Source organism: Chaetodon trifascialis, chromosome 2 (genome assembly GCF_039877785.1).
Source record: "Chaetodon trifascialis isolate fChaTrf1 chromosome 2, fChaTrf1.hap1, whole genome shotgun sequence".
In the NCBI taxonomy this organism is placed as follows: domain Eukaryota; kingdom Metazoa; phylum Chordata; class Actinopteri; order Chaetodontiformes; family Chaetodontidae; genus Chaetodon; species Chaetodon trifascialis.
The window spans coordinates 24,137,107-24,155,392 of NC_092057.1; the positions used below are offsets into that span (position 1 = coordinate 24,137,107).

Genomic DNA, 18,286 nt, shown 5'->3' on the forward strand with positions numbered 1-18,286 from the left:
TCATCTGGAATCCCTTTCATCTTGGTTAAGAGAGAAAATGTATTTAAAAATGTTTGGTTTATGATGTGATATCTACGGGATATTTTTGCTGTCTTTAAATGTTACTGGATAGTGCTTTGACACAAGTGGGCACTATGAGCATGTAGGGTAGAGTACCTTTCAAGGTAATGCCTTTTTGGCACGATTCAAGATGGTGCACACAAGCATGTTTAGACTGTTAAACTAAATCAGAGAAAATCAACACATGGGTGGAAACTGCTGTTTTTTTACCCTTTAGTCTTCTGCACCAAACCAACGATAACAATGACAACATTATCAAAGTTTATGCGGCAGCCAACTGAGATGTACCTGCCTATTGCTATAGCAATACAGTAAAAAGGATTTGGATGCTCCTGGCTCTGTCCTCTTGCTTTGTTTCACTTCAAACATACCTGAGCTTTTCTGAAAGGCACTGACAATATGTGACAGGTACATATGTAATATGTAGATGTCTGTGTAGCCTGGTAATGTTTGTTAATACTGGAATAGACCTGTTTTAAGTTGTGATTATGTGGTTCAAAATCTCCAATATCTTCCAGTAATTCCAGTTCTCTCTCCACTTCCAGTCAGTCTCATTTTGAATCAGGAGTAGTTCCACCATCTAGTGGTTATATCTGAAACATATTGGCTGTCTTCAAAACGCACCCACCTCATTCACAATGCAACAGTCTCCAACACAGAACATAAAATAGTACTCATGTTGCTTCTGTGGTAACACAAATAACTCCAAGCCAATCATTTGAAGTTCATCCATACTGCGCTAATGATGCTAATAAGGCTAATGACAAAGAGGATCCTCTTTTCTCCTTTCATGTCAGCACGAAACAAGAACAACATCTCCCTTCCTTAGGACAGTATTGAATGGATTTTGGCTTCAGAGGGTGGCTCAATTCACTTTGAAAATCTAGGGGTTTTTTATCATGAGAGAGGAGGCGACTGGAGCAAGTGAGAGAAAGCGGGAAAAGGATTGTTTGGAGTCAGAAACACATTTCAAAGGCTTCCCCAAAAACAGCCTGCGAAATCTGAGATGAAACCAGCTAATAAAGCGCCACACGGCAATAAATAATGCAACAAGAGGAAACAACATGAAAGATCTTTTCATCTCCATATAGAGAGGAAAAGGGAAAGGAAGCAATGAGAATGTGTATACGCTCAGTTCTGTAGTCAATACAATAGTTTGTTGGACTTTGCTTTGAAACTTTGGTGTACTCGGTCAAGAGGAGAAATGTATTTCTTGTTTACGGTCTTGATCCTGTGCTCAATTAATGTTGCAAAAATGAAAAAAACGAGAAGGGAGAACAAGATGTTTTCATGAAGCTGAGGACATGAGGAACATCATAACCTTTGACACGTTCCTTGTGCCGTCTCTTCTGTCGTGCAAACTGGTCTTCACGCACCTTCTCTTGTGGTCTAATTTTCCTTTTATGCTTTGTAAGACGAGTGCTAAATTTGTTTTGTTATTATTTCCCCTTTCTTCCATGCGTCCATGTGAATAACACACTATCTTTCCCCCCATTTTTGTATTACAATATGCTGCTACTCACACTGCAGCCTGTCTTGCTCTTTTGGCTGAAAGTAGAGCCAATTCACATGGCTCAGTACAATCAACAGGCCAAAAAATCCCCTCACACCCACCCAAAATAGTTCTGTCCACCAGCTGACAGCCAAGGACAGAGATCAAACCGACCACAAGGCAGGGGGGTCAAAGCAAGAGCAACAAAAGGTTTCCTCTCCTAATCTCTGCTAAATTAGAGTAGACGTGTGTAGCGGTGTGGGCTTCCTGGAGAGGATAAAGGGGCTTGAGTAGTGACTGGAAGTGGACTGTGTGGTTATGATATTATTAATAAAGGCAGCATGGATGGTGGACAAGTGCTAAAGCTGAGTGTGCGTGCGTGTGTGTGCAGGAAAGTGAGACAGAGAGACAAAACTGAGGAAGCAGCAGTACAGCTGTGTAACACTGACATCTTGTGGCCAGATGGGTAAACTGAGCTCTTAACTTCAAATTGGACTATGACAGCTATACATATGCCACAGCATCAGGGGCAGTTTTGGGGTTCAGTATGTTGCCCAACACTTCAGCATTTAGACTGCTGAGGCCAGGGATCGAACCACTGACCTACTGATTGGCAGACGAGCAATATACTTCCTGAGCCACAGCCACCGTATTTTGGTATTTTAATAAGAGAACTGCTGTCATCAGATAACTACCGAACACCACAATCAACACAGTCCACCTCAAAACCATAAAGAGAAATTCCTCAAAAACATGTTAATGCATAACCTTGTAACTAATTGTGATGTGTAGTCTGTTCTGTAAATTGAAATCACTCATTCTTGACACTTTCATTTACGACCACAGATTCTCATCTAATCATCACTCTCTTTAACACCGTATTACCATGATGTATGAGTATGGTGATGAATATGAATGAAATAACCAGATGCTAAAGTTTTTTTTTCCCAAATGATATGATAAATCGTGGTACTTATTAACAGTGATAAAGCATTCCAGCTCATTGACTCACAATTTTGTCCACATGGCCCATTGGCCCACTAGTACTGTCCAACATTAAAAAATAAAAAATAAAAAATAAATAAATAAATAGTAGCCATAAGTTATAGTAGCCATAAGGTTAGACAAAAAAAAATCCAAACCACTAGAGACCATGTGGTTAACCATGCTTGAGGGAAACTTGTTTTCTGCAGTAACGATCCAAACAACTCATTCAGGACATTGTCTGCATAAATGTCTTTGTATCTGAGTCCCAGATGTTCAGTGTGAATGCAGCGTGAGTAACAGACGGACAGTGTTGGACACTTATGCGTGATAGTGTACACAGAAACCTGATCAAGATTTTTGGATCAGCTAGACAAAATGTGCAGTCTAATGATTGATTTGATTGAAACTAACTTACCATTGGCCCAACAGTAAGTGGGCTGTTGGGACCCTGTTAAACAACACACTACAGATGTTAGCATACTTCTTCGAGAGCCAGGAACTAACCAGTACTCCCATTGGTAATTTGAAGTAATTTGAAGTCTGTGAAGAATTTGAAGAAGCACAACTTTGACTATGCTCTAGTGGATAGCTGTGAGTGGTGGTAGTAAAACATTAAGGCCAATAGGAGGCGACAGAGGCCAATTAACGGTCTATCTATCTATCTATCTATCTATCTATCTATCTATCTATCTATCTATCTATCTATCTATCTATCTATCTATCTATCTATCTATCTATCTATCTATCTATCTATCTATCGTTTGTCTGTGCTACGTGATTCTAAATGTTTGTGAGCTGACCATGTATGGTATTTACTTCCTTACAGAAATAAGATACTATAGTCTATACCGGCTCTTCCGGTCTTCACGTAACACGCACGCACGCGCACATATAAATTGGCGCAACAAACGGAGTGAGAGAGATGCAGGTGAGTAAACATCAACGAGGTCTCTGTCTCCACCGTTTGTTTTCTCTCCATGAAACGAGCGTCCAAGCATCACTATCAAAACTTTATGCGCGCGCGTGTGTGTATGAGAGAGAGAGAGAGAGAGAGAGAGAGAGAGAGAGAGAGAGAGAGAGAGAGAGAGAGAGAGAGAGAGAGAGATTACCGTCGCTTAAGCCCCGTGCGCCTCATCCATCCGCATCTCGCGCGCTCACCTGCGCGAGGACTTTATCAAACGCAGCTTTTTAACAGGGATCTCGAGACGTGCTCCGCGTGCTGCCTAAACGGTGGGTGATATGGATTAACTGACTTCTCACTGTCTGAGGAAGGTGCGGTTTTTTTTTTTTTGTTTGTTTTTTTGCGGCGCTTTTCGAAGTTGTTCCACATCCAGGACGGTCGGGACGGCTCGCCCTGCGCTCAGGAGAGGATTAGAGAGGAGATACACGCCACACGGTAAGGTCCTTACACCTCAGTATTATACAGCCAACTAGACTGAATAACAACGAGACATAAAGTGCCCAAAATAGATTTCTGTCAATAGAAATTGTATTTGTTTGCCTCCAGTGCAAGCTAGCAAAGCAAACCACGGAGCTTTGGCACGACAAACGCCAGACAAAAAATAAATAAATAATAATAAAATAAAATAAAATTAAATTAAATTAAATTAAATTAAATTAAATTAAATTAAATTAAATAAATAAACTAAGACGAAAGAAAAATTGTGCTCAAAAGTATGTATTATTCCTCCAGCTCGCGGTTATTCAGTTTATAGCTTAAAAAAATAGTCCAATGAAAACAAGGATGCCAGCTTCCCAATTCCCAATTTCCAATTTCTGCCCTAAATAAGAAAAGTCATCTCAATATTTATCATTAAAGGCTTACCACTGCATGTAATGCACCACCTGCAGTCACTGAACAGGTAACACCTAACGTACTGTCCCCAGAAGTACTCCAGCTGGGACACGACAGGGGTAAAAGTTCCCATCCATTCACAAGTCTACCTGTTCAAATCCATCTAATCATACGATGGAGGAGGGGTGCACGTGAAGGGGCGGAGGCAGGTTGATAAGAGGGACTTTTAAGCTTAGTGACACTCTGAGAGGTGGATTGTGCAGACAGGACTGGGCGGTATCAGGAAGGAGGCTCCAAAAGATGCTTCACTTCAGTCAGATTTGATACAAACACACTGAGGCATTCCCTGCCTCCCTTTAAAGCTAATGACTCAGTCATTTTCTTGATTCAGCTGCTGCTAAAGAATTGATGAATAGACTAACAGTGCGTAGTCTGTGTGAAATCCAAATGTTTTACTAATGCATCACTGCGACCAGAAACATGCACGGCGTACACAAACAAGCCTTCATCATGTGCACACAGACACACTCAAACACACACAATGACATGCATTTTACAAAAAGATGTTGCTCCAGATATTTTGCTGCATCACGCTTCAGCCTCCTGAGACACAGCACACTGTGTCGACGCTACTGTAACATGCTAATAAATGGCACAAGCTGCTGCTGCTGTGTGTGGCTCGACTCCGCCTGCATGTGCCCATAACCGTGGGTGTGTTCAGTGGATGCATGTATCTGTGTTTCATGAAGAGGCATGAGCAAGTGAGTCCTGATACAGTGCAGAGTGAAACAGAAGAAGAAGAAGAATATGAGGCCAGCTGTGTTCTGAAGGCCCTCCCAGGCTTTACTAATTTATGATGTTATTTTTAGGCTCAGCTACATTTTTGATGCTTCGTATTTGTCAAGTTTAATACTGAGCGAAAACTCGGGGTGTGTCTGTCAACCTCTTTGTACGTAACTTCATGCACACAAACATACAGCACGCACACACACACCTGCACACATTCAGGCTTCCCAACGATGTGTGGAGATACTTGTAAGGCCTTATTGATAATGGTAATAAAGTTAACTGGTGTAGCACTTTTCATAAACCAAAGTTAAAAGAGTGCTTGACATGAAACTGCTCACACACACTCAGGCACAAGTGCACTGGTCATCTTATGTCCCTGATGTAACCAAATCTCCCTCAGCTCCCTCTTCAGCGTCAGAGCCTCAAAGCTTTACATCCAATGGTGAAATGAAAAGCAGGGTGCAATTTTATTATTTCTCCAAACTGAAGGGTTTACCAATTGAACTTTCGACCCCAAAAACTCAGAATCTCACTTCAAATTGAGCTATATTTAGGCTGCTTTTGAAACCTGAATATAGTAAGAGGTAAATCCCTTTAAAAGGCTGCACAACACATTTGAGGATGTGAAGGTGTTAGAAAAGTGAGTCCTCCCAGTGAGTACAAACTGGTACAGCCACAAACAAAAAGTTTAGCTTTCCCTGGCTTATTACGACACAATGGTGAATCCCTGACTGAAGAGGAACTGCTCCAATGAGGTCTAAAAGGTTTTTGGTCAACCTTAATCTCCTTTAACTTATAGACAGCACTTTCAGCCAGTTTGGCTTCAATCTGAAACTCCTTATTAAAGGAAGAGCAGCAGAAATAGTTCTATACGCGGTTTTCAGGCAGTTGACCCATCAGAGGCTGTCCATCACTTCTTATTGGATGGAGGCAGAAGATAAAGTGATACCTGCCTGCTGATTCAGTGAACTGTCTGTTACTTCAGGTTTTACCTCCATAAACTACGCGTTAGTGGGAATTTGGGTCAATCTACACAGTGTGAAGAACTGAAGGAAAACGCACACCTATTCTTCTGCTGACAGGCAGAAAGCTGTGCACTCATAACCCAGATGCAGTCTTTTATGTCTAAAGATAGGTGGGGCTGATTACATGTACGTAAAACATGTTTGGCTGCTGTCCAGTTGTCTTTCTGTACACTCTTATGCTGCTGTATCTACAGTATGCAGTATTTATAAACCCTAATGTCCACTTGATACCGGAGATAATCCGCTGCTGTTCCAGCCAACTGTCCGCCGGATGTGTGAATGAAGTCTTTCACTTGCAGCTCCACTCTGCTTCCTTTACATGCTGGCTCTGTGTTTGGTGAACCAGCTCACTGCTCTGCCAAGTGAAATTCACTTGAAAATGTCTGGAAATACTCATAATTATAGACCATTGACATCTAATTATTGTCTGTTTATGTCACTTCCCTGACCAAGTCTATGGAAGAAGAGAAGGAATGCTACAACTTTCCTTCTTCTACAGACACAAAATGAAGGTAAGATGGCATGTTGTAGCACTGTTATCAAACCCAATGAGGTACGGCCACCAAGTGTCTTTACCACACTGATCAGAAATTAGCTGTAAACCTTTAGTCAGTATGCCTGTAAAATGCAAAAGCTCTCAGAACAATCCTGGAAATGGTGCCTTTGAAGAACAGGCTGAAGACGTTCTGCTTCCAGAAGGCTTTCAGTGGATATTTGAGCAGTGGAAAGTGAATGACACACATCCACATCCAGTGGACATGAGGATCAACCAGTGCTAGCACACTCACCTCTGTTTTTCACAGGCTTGGTTTGAGCATACTAACTTGGCAAAGTAGTCAGATGACTCATTATTGATCCTGAGTTAGCAGACACAATCCCATTAGCCACATGTCAGTGGATTAATTGCCCTACTACTAAGAGTAAAGCCAGGCACTGAATAGCTGTGTCTCATTGAGAAAAACTTGATGATATCTAACACTAATGACACCTGATGGCTATGATGTCTGCTTCTCTGTTAGTATTAGGATGGAAGTAACTCGACATTCATGATCTAAAACTGTTCTCAATAGTTAGTTCACAAAAGCATTTGTGAATTGAATAAATAGAAACAAGTTTTGCAACATGACATGAATAAATATGATAGCACTGGTATTAGCTTTTATGCTGTTTTGGTATATTTGCCATAAACACCCAATTAGCTTATTAAGTTGTTCCCTGAATCAAAGCCAACCTTCTCTTCACTGAGACTAAGCACTCATTATACATTGCAATTAAATATGAATAAACTTGAGAAAGACAACATATCATCTGAAGCATCATTCAGTGAAAGAACTTATAACTTTAATAGATTACATGTATTGTAATTCACCTGTTAGCACATGTGACTTGAGACAACGGAGACAAACATTCACACAGTGTCAGCCAATCACTGTCCATGTTAGGCATTTACATGAAAAGGTCATTAGGGTACGAGGATTGTTTGTGTGTGTGTGTGTACGTCTGTGTCTGACGCCAATGTGAGCTGCTAATTGGATTGTGTCCCCTGTCTGCTGCCCTTAGAGGTGTGATCATACATTTTTTGGGTCAAGAGGAGGAGGGAAAAGAATACACTGCAACAGAACAGATTTGTGAATAAAAGATAAAACATTGACCAGCGTGAGCAGGCACATGCAGCACAAAAGATGCAAATATGTTTTCCCCATTCATGGACTTGTTTTCACATGTAGACACTTAAACTCAAAAGGCTTTTCCAGAAACACCTTTGAACATGAAGTGATGTAATTTGCATTTCTTCTTCCAGGAGCAGAAATTTTCATCAGCCACACTGTAGTGCTGTGCGATATTACGATATATGTCGTAGTGCGACAGAAAAATGTCTACCGTATGATATAATCCTCTATTGTTTATATCGTAATTTTAACATGTGGGCTGTGGTTAGCTTGGCTAATGTAACTGTAGCAACGCTACTGCTTTGCAGTAGCAGTTTACGTCACCTGCAAGAACTCAGTTACGGCACTGCTAACATTTTCAGCCATGCGTGCGAGAGCCAGCGGGAGCATAGACATAAACAACGTTGCAGAGATGGAGAGCACAGTGGACGCTGAACCAACAGAACCCAAAGAGGAATTTGTGCCGAAAAGAGGGAATAGAAACTCCATTGTTTGGCACTGGTTTGGATTTAAAAAGACAGACACCGACCAAAAAAACGGTAATCTGCAAAACATGCCGCCAACAAGTCATCACTAGCGACTCGAACACGTCTAATATTTTCTATCACTTAAAGAAACGGCGACAAACTACTGAAGTTAAACCACGAAGTGATGAAACTGGTTGCACTACCAGATATTTTTGAATGGTATTTGTCCACTTGATATTTGTTTTTTATTTATTTTATTTTTTTATTGATTTTAATTGTCTTGTCCCTTTATATATAAAATATGTGTTTTATAAATAAAAGGAGAAAAGATCAGAGGAATTGGCATTCATTTCGCGCGTGTATATATAATTTTAAGTAAAAATATTATATCGGGATATATATCGTTATCGGGATATAAAATTACCTATATCGGGATATACATTTTTGTCCATATCGCACAGCACTGCCACACTGGATGAAGAGATTTAAGGCAACCAAAAGGAAGCATAGAGAGGTATATTAAAAAAAAAAAACACACACACACACACATACTACTGCAAGTTTTATTTTACTTTAGTTTCAAATGAGTCTCTATACAAGGAAGCTTAAATTCTCTCATACGGAGCAGACAGCTGGATGTGTCTCCTGATTGGTGCGTCTCAGCCAAACAGATGCTACACTCATTTCACTTTGTGGCTCTACTGGCATCTTATTTTTAATAGAAGCCAGCAAACTGTATTATTCGACTCTTAGCGAACATCATATCAGCAAAAATACTACTTAAAACATCCACCAAAACCCTTTTGATGGGATCAAATTGACTCCTGTGATTATGTATTGAGTAATATAAAGACTGACTTTCAACTGGGACTTATCAGTGGAGCAAACATCCAGAACAGGCATCAGCCTCTCTCTCCTATTGACCAGGGGAAGCATTTATCCTGGAGCAATCACAGAAAGCTCAGTTGGTAAACATAACAGTGGTGTCGTCAGTTTACAGATGATACATTAGCTCTGGGCGATGTAGATAAAAGTCTACAGTTACCTGAAGTGGACAGCTCATAAAATGTTTATGCAATAAAAAGTTAGTTTAGCTGTACTGCTATTATTGTGGAAAAGACTGCTTTTGCATGCACCTCCTCCATTGATGTGGATGTGGTGTATTGTAATGGTCTGTACTGATGTATGCACTGCAACTAAACTTCAGATTTTTTTAAACTTTGACCCAAGTGACCTGACCTTTATTATGAGCACAGCCATTGGCTAATGCAGACTGTCGCAAATAAAGATGGTGGACAAATCAAAAACGAGATTTTCTCAATGAAACTGCCCAAACAAATCATCATCACACTGAGACCAAACTAAAAACATTTACTGGGCAAAATATCTGTCTTCAGATATTTAACTTTGTTACAGAAACGCTGTCGGAGTGCATAGTGATCGAAACACATCTTAACAGAGTTCACACAGTGACCTGAAGGTTTTCGTCCTGTAAATCAGATTATACAACCAAATAGTTGCAAGTAGTTGCAATAGATGCATATTCTCCCACCCCCCCACCCCCAGTATGAGTAATTTACTATAACATGAGTGTAGCTATACACACATACTGTTTGAAAATCTCATTTTCATCTGGATTTTTTTATTAAGGACTTCAAAGAAATCAGTCATTACTGTATATGCAAATAAACAGACATATTCCCACACTGTTGAAATAATGGGTTCTACGTAGCTCTAATTTGGATTTCTTCATAATCCAACCTAATACACATCCTAATACAATGGCAGTGCCTGTCACAGTGTTTCGAGTATTTGACAGTCGGTTACTGTGAATGTCTAAATCAGCTTCTTGCACAAACCCTGTGTGCTTAGAGTGGCTTAAACCACTGGGGATTGATCACAAATCAGAATCTGACACCCAGGTGTGACACAGATGTTCCTTCATGTTCTTCAGGTTTCCTTCATCCCCTCATCTTCTTGGTCCATTTTTGTGTCAGTCACATTTCCCTGTCTCATCTTTCCTCTGTGCTTCCTCATGTTTCTCTCTCCCTCTCTCCTTCTCTCTCCCTCTCTCTCTCCTTCTCTCTCTCTCTCTCTGTCTCTCTCTCTGTCTCTGTCTTTCTCTGTGCGTCGGTATGCCTGTTAGTTGTTCCTGGTAGAGTGAAGCGGCTGCATTATCTAGATACATTATTGATGCACGCAGCACTCTGACTAACGCGCACACACACATGCACCCATAGACAAACTCCAACCACTCACTCACATAATAAAAACATACATACACTCATAAAATCAAACACATTGTCGCACATAGACACACGAACACACACACATACAAAGCATGTGCTTCGATTTGTTTGTGAATGTGAGTGGATGCAAGGGAGAAAAAGAGGACGACAGCACACGTGCATGCTGCTTCTTCATGGCTGACAGAACACAGCTGATTCTACCCAACAAGAAAAGATGGAGCAGTCCCTTCTGTTTGAAATGCACAGGACTAATATTAAGTTCTCCTGTGGCAACCACACGCTGAGCTAATTGGTTAGCATTGTGTGCTTCTTAACACCCTGTAGCACTTTAGGAGGACCTGAAGACTCAGAGGAGCTGGAGGAGCCAATCAATCTTTAAAAATAACTAAAGAGAAATCACAAAAGAGATATTCAGAACAGCGGGAAAGACAACAGAAGAGAAAGTGAGAGCAGGGAGAATTATGAAAGAGAAAAGTACTGAGGGGCAACAATTTGAGTGGCGGGAAAGGCAAAGGTGAGGGGAGCGGGTGGGCAGGAGAGTTCCCAGCATCTCTTTTCCCAGGGCTTTGTAAGGGCCTCATTAAATATGGATGTTGTTTGGAGCAGAGCAGGGGCAAGTGGGACTCCACAAACAGCACAAGCAGCGCAGGCAGGCCCATCCTGCTGAACTGGAGCCCTGCTGTCTTTTTCGCCTCTTCTGTCTCTCCATCTTCCTCCTTTCCTCCCTCGACTCACTTCACTGTCTACAAACCTTTTCCTCCCTCCTTCTGTTCCTCTTTCCTGACTTTTTCCTCTCTCCTCCGTTATCTTTGTCTGTCTATCAACCGCTTTGATGACAAAGTGTGAATTTTTCCACTGCTTGGCCTGTAAGTCCTTGTCTCTTCCCACTGCTTCTCTGTTTCTCCCTGTTTGGTTACCACATATGAATGAAGAAAGAAGCACCCCCTCCATTGTTCTCTCTTCATAGCTCATTCCTTTGCTTTTTCTGGCTGTGCTAAATGTTTTGGACTCTGTGATTCAGACTACAGCAACGTCAAAGGGCCCACAGCATATCCAAACCCTTAATTCTGATTTTGTGTTTGCCCTCAGGAGATGAAGACACATCACGATGGTCCACTGCAGCAGAACGATGGATGGAGAGAAAGCAGAGTGGGACTGTAACTGGCGCCTTCATGGAGCCCTGATACACAGGGCTGAGAGCAGGTGTGTGTGTGTGTGTGTGTGTGTGTGTGTGTGTGTGTGTCAGTCTTCGTAAGTCAGTAAATGCAAATGTGAAACAGATTTTGTTTGCATGTGTACACATACATGACAAGATTAGAGGATTAAGAGAGTGTGGGATAAGGAGAGAGGGAGTCAGAGACAGTGAGAGGGAAGTGAGTAGAGAACCAGAGACAGACAGTCTGTGTTACAGTGTTAGCCAGTCTGTTACCTTAAACAGACCTGTAAGGTTGCAGTGATGCTCAGTCTAATCTGGCTCAGCAGGAGTGACGCACAAACTCTCTGTCACATCCTGCAGACACACTCAGTAATCCCATTTGCCTGCTCTGTGTGTTAGTGTGTGTCTATGTATCTGTGTGTGCATTCAGAACATTACACAAAAGTTGTAAGTAATGCATGCTATACTCAGAACAATACAGCTGTATAAGCAGAGAGTATGTCTGGGTGGATGGATGGTTGAATAAAGCACAAGACAAGACTTTGTGACATGTATCCCATGTGGGCTTTGGTGACTAAAACACTTGGTTAGGGAAGGATCATGGTTTTGGTTAAACATTAAAACAGTTAATGCATCCTCTCTCATGCTTCAAGTCAATGTTGACCTTTTCAGTATTGGCCACGATCTTTCCCTGATCTTAATCAAGTGCCAAAACATAACCATGTAAATGGTAATTATGTGTATTTTGTCACAGGTTAATATTGTAGGAAAACAAAACAACTATGTTGACTGAGAACTTTATGCAGATAGTAAGTACGTACAATAGAAGTTGGTTAAAAAGTCACCAACTGTTCTATTTACTTTGAGGCTGCTTAATCTCAGTGTAAACTGAAGCTTTACACAAATAAAGTTCAGTTAATCTGTGATGAAATGCATCATAGCAGCAGACTGCTGGCACAGGGACAACTTGCACAGTTATTATTTGTAATAATGCACATGAACTCTCAGCTCTTTCCACCAGCACATACTGTAATTATTACCAGCATTATAGCTACAAGAACATTTACAAAAACATGTATGTCAACACGTTGAAAGGGAGTTAAGTGTAAGGTTTGGGCAAAGATAGAATAGACAACATTACATTAGTCTATATTATACTTCCTCATAAATGTAGGAGTTTTTGTGCAAGTCAATAGTTTTCATCTAAATTCACCTGGTTAGTTTGTTTCATAAAAAAAATCAGGTATTTAAAATCTTTTGTGCACTTTCAGCATGTGTGAAATGCAATGACACACACAGAGAGGAGCACAGATGGAGGGAGAAGAGATGATAAAGTAAATGAACGACTGTACAAAAGATATCATAGGTGTGGGCAGTGAGGGATAATCCACGGCAGCCCCATCATTGAGCTTGTGTCAGTGTGTGTGTTTCTCTGCAGCAGTTGTTACCCTGCCTATCCCCAGCCTGAGCATTCAAGAAAAATCCATCCTAAAAATGCTTCATTGATGGGAGATGACATCAGGGTGTCCTGCAGGGTGTTATAAAAGACCACTCCTGCCCATGTCAGAAGAAATTTCACTTTAATGAAATTTAACATTTTGGAGACCAAAGCAGAGCCGTGCATTCTCACACCAAAGAGTATGTACAGTGTGTAATGAGTCAGGGTTAGGGTTCAGCTGATCACATTGTAAGTCCACTTTATGGAGGACTCAGAGCACGTCATAATGGTGAGTAAAAGGAAAACTATTGAGTTTTTATGGGTTGGGAAAGGTTGGGGCCAACAGCTCACGTGAGGATGTGTGAGTAAAAACTTCAGTCTGAATCAGGTTTACTCAGAGTACGCAGATATTTTTCAAGACTACAAACTGCATGAATGACTCTGATCAGAGAGTTATCATAAAGAAGATCACAGAGCCTCAGCTTGATGCTTCATGTCTGGATGGAAGAGCTTACCACTTGAACCAGTGAACCATTTCCTTGACATGTTGAGATATTTCCAGTGCAGCTACAACGGAACTTGATAGGGTAAAAACTACAACTTTCAAAATCATAATTCTGTAGTTTTACAGTTTTTTTCCTCACCTGCACCTTTTTGGTGTTTTGGTAACTTATTGTTCACGACAGTTGGTGCAAAGTAGGTGCTATTAGCATTCCAGCAGCACACCACAATTAAACAGGAAACTTTCTGGGTAATGGGCTTTGGGTTTGGCGATAAGACATACTACTTTTCAATGTCACTAAATGTAATTAAATGCATCATCATGACAATAAAATTATTTTAAAAATGACAGGAAATGAAATCATCTAAACACTTCTGAGCTCCACCTAAACTCTTTTGTGTTGAACACTGGTGAGTTTTCCAGTTTTGTCTGTTCCTTGGTTGCTTTGAACTCTGGCGCAGATAAACCAGTTGGATGGGCCGAGACCACGAGGGTCTCCACATGTGAATTCAATGCAACCTGAACCAAGCACAAGACTGTGTGACAGGACATACTTTTAGCATGAATTCAAAAACTAAACTAAAAATTTATATTATCCAATATCCATGTGCTGATTGTGGAACTGTCAAGGACACCATTTTGTATGCAATCTATAGCAAACAAAAGAATTGTGAGAAATTATTTTGCAACCATGGTAACACATATAGGCACCAGAACAAGGTTTTCCTGGATACATCAGAATATGAAAAGGGGTTAAATCAGACGTGTGTTGTGCTTGTGTGCTACTTGGTGTGTTATTGCAGTTCCTCATTAAGAACTGTGTGAAATATATCGCTCACAAAGCAACTGTTCCCTCCCACCATTACTGTACAAGATGTCTTGTTTCATCTTGTGTCGAGCTGTCTGTCATTATGTAGCACATTTAAGGTCCAGTTGCAGACTAATAGTGCTCCAAACCACCTCCAGAGAAAATCAATTGATGTATAAGGTGATGTAAAGTGCAGCATGACTGGTCAGACTCTTCTTTGCAACTGCGTTTGTTCGAAATAAGTCAGTGTAAATCAGAACCAATCAGAGCTAACCAGCATATCATTTCGTTCTTTGGTCTGATGAGTGAACTGAATCCAAAGTGAATAACAGTGACTACAAGAGCAGAAAATGCTTAAAATCCCAACTTTCCATTATGGCAAACCAAAAGCAATTGCTAGAGTCAGCAATAGATGCACTTAGAATATTCCTGAAAAGTGTAAGTTTGAGAAACGTGGTGTGTCTTGTGATTAATGGGACAAGAGAAGAAAACTGAATGAAAGGAGAATAGAAATAGTAATATTCCCAGCAGCCTCTAATGTTACACCTTTAAAAAAGTCTGCCAACGTTTCCTGTCTTCATCTCTTCTCTTGAATGCTGTGGTTGCAAAATGGGAAACGCTATGCGGTCTCAACACTTTTTACCCAAGAGGACCACTGGGCTTCTACTTCATCATTATCATCAATCAAAGCCACTTAGGAAGGAAAACATGTTTATGGGATTAGAGGGGATTAGCTGTGTATGAAGGATTTCTCCCTGTGTTTGACATTTGAGATGCACATTTGGCTGGAATTCATCCTGATTCTTTAGAATGAAGTGAGCATAAATCCACAGAGTCTTGCTGTTTCTTTATGTTTGTGTTTGTATCCTTTTCCCTGGTGAGATCACCGCGCTGGTGAGTGAGGTGGATTATAGTGCCCCTAACAGACCTAAGCACACCTCTGCATTGTGTCGCTGTAATCTGAGAAGGTAGATACTCTGAGTGAAGCAAACAGTAAGAGTGCGCTACGGAAGAGAGAGAAGTTTGTGTGTGTGTGTGTGGGGGGGGGGGGGGGGGGGGGTATCCACAGACAGATGGATGGATAATGTGCTAATGACTCAAGATCCCCTGGGAGACATTGCTGTCTGGTTGTGTCAGCCACCACTTTGATCACTCAGCCCTTTTCCTCTCTCACTTTCTATCATACTTCTCCGTTTTCTATTCTCCTTTCATTCAGTTTTCTTCTCTTGTCCCATCATACTATACCTCTCCTCTCCTCTCCTCTCCTCTCCTCTCCTCTCCTCTCCTCTCCTCTCCTCTCCTCTCCTCTCCCTCCCTCCCCACTCTCTCATTTTCTCTAATGCATGGTGCTAATGCCCATCCGTCTGGGGGAAATGCCTTCCTGCCTCTGTTCACTGAGGGACACCACAGGCCTGCTGAGCTCATTCACTCATTCATTCCATCCATCATTGAACTCATTCAATTATCAGCCCATGATCCATTTTCACTTATTTAGTTTTTTTGAGCTCCACCTTTTTGACCATTGATTCATGGATCATTTGATTAGTGTGAATGATTGATTCATTCATTTGTTCATTTATTCATCCACCGTTTATGCTTGTTTCCATGTTATTCAGACTAAGAGAGTATAAAAGTACCTTCATCCTAGTCACAGTCTAGTAGATGATGCCTTTGATGATGTGAAGGGGATATTAGGTAACAGCTAATGACCAAGTCTGTGTTTGACTGTCTCAGTCATCAGACTGGGAGGAAGGGTTTGTGTGTGTGTGTGTGTGTGTGTGTGTGTGTGTGTGTGTGTGTGTGTGTGTGTGTGTGTGTGTGTGTGTGTGTGTGTGTACGTGCGTGTGTACGTGCGTGCGTACGTGTGTGTGTGAGAGAGACAGAGAGAGAGAGAGAGAAAAGAAGACTTTGAGAGCAAATGCTTGTATTGCACACTAATGTTGGGGCCCCTTGACGAGCCACTGCTACATTACTTAAGCAAAGCCATAAAAGCTGTTCAACACAAGACTCAATAATGTTGTCATGGAAATGTAATGAAATCCGAATGATACTTTCCTCATCCGCGTGATTGTGTGTGGCCCAAAAGGCCACATGATGTCAATGTTGTTGTGTGCTGATTCTGAACGCAGCCCCACATTTGTGACCACGTACACCAACATGTGACCCCCAAATGTAGCATCAATACAGCTAGGGCTGAAAGAATTTGATTTGTCTATTGATCAATTCATGGACAAAAATGTTATATTAACCTACTAAACTATTTGGTAACACTTTATTTGAAGGGGTGAGTGAACGACGATTATTTTATTCACTCAGCTGCAGTCACACAATTTGAACTACTCATTCAAACATCATTAACTTTTATTAAGCTGTCAGAAGCTTTTGCATGAATAATTTCCTTGACCTCAGTTACACTGGTGCAATTTGGACTTGCCCTTAAGATCCTTATTTAATTAATTTATAATAAATCAAGCTCCTCAAATAAACTATTTTGAGAATTAATTCATATTTTCCTGTCATTTTTTAAGCAAAAAGGCATCATTTTATTTCAGCTTCTCATATGTGAGAATGTGATGTTGTCTTTGCTATATATGACATGATACAGAATGAGCATCCATCCATCTATCCATTTTCTATACCGCGTATCCCTTTGGGGGTTGCGGGGGGTGCTGGAGCCTATCCCAGCCGTCAATGTGCAAGAGGCGGGGTACACCCTGGACTGGTCGGCAGTCGATAGCAGGGCACGAACACACAACCATTCACACTCACACTCACACCTGGGGGCAATTTTACAGTCACCAATTAACCTAATGAGCATGTTATGTTCTGTGGGAGGAAGCTGGAGCACCACGCATGCACGGGAAAAACATGCAAACTTCACACAGAAAGGCCCAACCCGGGAATCAAACCAGCAACCTTGTTGCTGTGAGGCACGTGCACTACCTGCTGCGCCACCGTGCAGCCCTATTTGCCAACATTTTATAGACAAATGATCAGTCAGTTAATCTTGAAAATGATTGCCACATTAATCAGTAATGAAAGTAATCATTAGTTGAGGCCCTAAACACAACTGTGTCTGCGTCCATTGTTCTGTCCTTCATGGACAACATTAATATCTGTTGGCCTTTGTGAGTGTGTGTGTGGGTGTGCATGTGTGTAAGCTGATATGGCATCAGCTGAGATATTGCCAGCTTCCTCAAAGACCCATTAGCTCACACTAACAGGTCCACATATTAGCCTGACTGAACCCCACAGACACCAGCAGAAACCCATGTGCATTACATCTAGCTCACCAACCACGGCGGCCTGTCAACAATCATTTATGATGACCATCTGCCTCACAACAAACACAACAGGGGCCCATTTAAAAGAGATGCCGCCATTATTGATAATTAGGAATTAATGATTTTGAGTATTACTGAGGGTTGAAGGCAACATGCAAGCAACTGGCTCATAGCTTGGGCTAAGAGCCTATTAGGCTGCATGAAGTCACAAGTGACATCAGTTTTGGCCGCAGACCATGTCTAATACCCAGACGTCCCACTGCCAAGCCTAATGTGTGCTGCTTGTGCATGTGTGTGAGTGTGTGTGTGTGTGTGTGTACTTCTGCTGTGTCTCTGAATCATTGCATTTTACAAATTATTTTCACTCATGCAATGAACCTCATCATTCAACAATATTGTGATGGTGTTTGATTTTACAGTCTTGGTAAAATGCTGATTGACACACATTTCACTTCTCCTCACATTTCACATTACTTTTTTTTAATTAAAAAAAAATCTTTCTTTTTTTGCATCAGAGCTCTCTGCCTCCTGTTTCATTTGCTTATAATTTCTGGTTGGATTTCT

The 18,286-nt window shown here is 41.2% G+C and overlaps 1 protein-coding gene across 1 annotated transcript in view; it reads left to right on the top strand.

The window, feature by feature from the left end:
• The first annotated feature begins 3,442 nt into the window (after window positions 1-3,442).
• Window positions 3,443-18,286, top strand: part of LOC139341519 (uncharacterized) — a 35,899-nt gene continuing 21,055 nt past the window's right edge. The window contains exons 1-2 of the mRNA XM_070978077.1: window positions 3,443-3,935; window positions 11,624-11,737. The gene's annotated coding sequence lies outside the window, so the exon portion shown is untranslated. The remainder of the gene's footprint in view (window positions 3,936-11,623; window positions 11,738-18,286) is intronic.